Source organism: Euprymna scolopes, chromosome 40 (assembly GCF_053919585.1).
Source record: "Euprymna scolopes isolate OS-2025 chromosome 40, ASM5391958v1, whole genome shotgun sequence".
NCBI lineage: Eukaryota > Metazoa > Mollusca > Cephalopoda > Sepiida > Sepiolidae > Euprymna > Euprymna scolopes.
In genome coordinates this window covers 10191329-10194514 of record NC_136521.1, presented here as the reverse complement: position 1 = coordinate 10194514, position 3186 = coordinate 10191329, and the positions used below count along the sequence as shown (strand labels likewise).

The 3186-nt window shown below is 37.0% G+C and overlaps 1 pseudogene; it reads left to right on the top strand.

Moving 5' to 3' along the window:
- Nucleotides 1–2618: 2618 nt before the first annotated feature.
- LOC145265896 (5S ribosomal RNA) lies at nt 2619–2735 on the top strand (annotated as a pseudogene).
- The last annotated feature ends 451 nt before the right edge of the window (nt 2736–3186 follow it).

Genomic DNA, 3186 nt, shown 5'->3' with positions numbered 1-3186 from the left:
ACAAACAAAATTATATAGAAATCAGTTAGTTACAAATTTTTCAGAAAGTTTAATCAAAATCCAAGTCATCAATTTTCTTTAATAAGCACAAAAGTATCAATTTTAGCCATTTTAACCCGAAAGGCACTCCTAGAGGGGCAACCGGAGTTTTCCCGGAAAATCCATTCTGTTACTTTTTTTTACTCATATCATGTTTAATGTGTGCGCAAAATTTCAAAAATTCCAAGGCGTAGTTATTTAAAAACATTCAGACAGATGAACGGATGAACGAACAAGGGTGAATTTACAGGCCCACCCTCCTTTTGTCGGGGAACCAATAAAATTGTCTCAGTCGAGAAAAATAAATTTAAGCGTAGCATCAGAACAGGTATTAAGAGTTACATTATTCGACTCCAGCTATGCGGTTGATCTAAGGACAACGGATAGGTGCAAACAGGCGAGTCAGATGCCACTGCGCTGGGAAAGGTAATGGCAACCCACCCCGTGTATTCTCCCAAGTTCAAAATCATGTGATGTCTTCAGGGGAATCGGACCAACAATGGACCGAAGCCTGTGGAGAAAACTCACCATGATTCCATTTACGGTATGAACATGCTACGATACAAAGAGATGAACCAAAGGTCAATTATGCATCGATTATTTTTTATTAATTCTTTATTTGTATTGCAACCTCTTTTTATATGTATTACTAAGCCAATGTAAGCATTTAATACATGTATTCGATCGAACCGTGTGATAATTCATACCAAGCCCTGTCAATATTTCAATATACAACCGCCCTCCCACCTCCTCTCAGGATAGACTCTTCTAATCACAAGTCAATTATGCATCGATTATTTTTATTAATTAACCCGAAGTTGGTTTATGTGGCTCACATGTGTGTGTCGTCTCATTAAGTTATTAATCAAAACAATCGATCTGTAATATCTACGGAATGAAGAAGAAGAAGAAGAAGAAGAAGAGAATTCAGAAACGTATTGATATCTATCTATCTATCTAGCTAGCTAGCTAGCTAGCTAGCTAGCTATGAATGGTCAACATAGATTTAAATCATGTTTTGACAGGTTGTCAAACTTTTTCAAACTCTATGACCGGTTAGATTGCACCAGAAAGTATCCGAATGGGCACCAGGCGTTACATGTCACGTGTCACGTGTCACGTGTCCGGTTTGCCCAAGCATAGTTTTGAGTTGGCTCTGAGATGTCGAGAAAGATGAATGGATTAAACGGGTCTCCCATCAGAGCGGAGACATAGGAAATCCCACAAGCTGAGAGTCCATCGATAACTCCCTTCTGCTATGACGAATACCCGAGAATGAATAAAATATATAAAATCCTTAAACTTCTTGGTCTAAGTCTTGTGAAGCATCTTTCTTAAAACAGGTCCGGCTCCCCCAAGATGGTTGAAGAATTCTCCAGTATCGACCAGCATCAGAAACATGTCGTCATGTTTATATGTATGTGTGTTCAGACGCAAGTACACACCTATGATACTAGACGAGTTACGGGTCACTTAGTGAGGACAACAGTCCGTTATGCTACAAACACAACGTACATAAAGAAAATATACATATAAGTGTGAATTAACTAATAACACACACAGCTACACAGCAACATAGCTATATGCAGTTACCGAGCCGTGAGTGAAGTGACGTCACGGCAAAGAAAAAGAAGATCACAAAAAGGAGAGAGAACATTTGAAAAGACGATCTAAATGGCTGAAGAAGCTCCTTAATAATAAAATTATGAAATCAAAATAAAATGAGGAGGTACGCCTATAGTCGAATGCTCTACTGCTGACCTATATCCCAGGTGATAATAAATCTGTATTTTAAGAAGAAATGATTTGCTGAGATTTTATTATTTCGCTTGGCCGGTGTAACGTAAAATGTTCCCCTGTAAAAATTATTCCTTTTTATCTACACGAGAAAAAGACTATTTTTTAAGATTGGATTTTTTTCCTTTTTTTCGAAAATGATTTGTTGAAATTTTATTATATCCCTTAGCCGATGTAACGTAAAATATCCCCTTATAAAAATTCTTTTTTTTTTTAATCTAAAAGAGAGAAGATACTATTTTTAAGATCGGATTTTTTTTTTCGATTTTCGATACCTATCGGATGAATTTCCGTACAAAATATATCTAAGAACACTGCCAGCCATATAAATTACCTTCGTGTGAAATTTGTAATGGATAGTCTCAGCTGTTTTGGAACCTATAAGGAATTCTCACACACACAAACAGACAGAGAGACAGACAGAGAGACAGACAGAGAGACAGACAGACACACACACACACACAGACACACACACACACACAGACACACACACACACACACACACACACACACACACACACGCAAAATGACTTTTATGAGAGTGAAGATTCGATCGGAAGACCCTATTTATTAAAAAGGACCATAGAATATAATAACATACTACGAACATTAAATTATTAATATATAGATACGCTAATTTAATGTTCGCAATATGCAATCACCTTCTATCTTTCTATTTTAATAAATAGGATCTCCCGATCACCGAAGATATAATATAAAAAAAAACAATTTTCTTAATGATGTCGCTTTTGTGTCGTATGTGAAACTAATATATACCTTATGTGTACGGCATAATCGCGTTGACACACCGGTTCTCGTCAGATCACCGAAGTTAAGCAACGTTGAGCCTGGTTAGTACCAGATGGGTGACCATATGGAAATTCTAGGCGCTGTATGTGCTCTCCGCTTATCTCGGCATTTGTTTCCAGTCGTCCTGTACTTCACTTGCAACGGGTATTTAACGATGTCGTCTCAGGAGAGGTGTGATTGGAGATTGCGCACCCCCTGTCACAAAAAATTCACGCGTAAGCAACCCTTCGTGGGTATCCATAGTCTGTCCAAGACTGAAGGAGTCTGCTTTGGATTATGATTCTCATCTTGTTTTTTTTTTCTTCACAACGTTTCAGCCGATGTAACCTCCGACCATGTTCAGGTGTATTCACACTGGATGTGAATAGTGAAAAATGTTTTTTTTTGTTTTTTGTTGTTTTGCTTTCCCAACGAAATTCAAACGCAATAAAGACAAGTCTTTTTTTTATTTTTTATTTTTTTTTATTTTTATAAATCTGGGTCACTGCCGTTTTTTTTTTTTGTTTTTAAATTTCTATTTTTTATGAATCCGGGTCACTT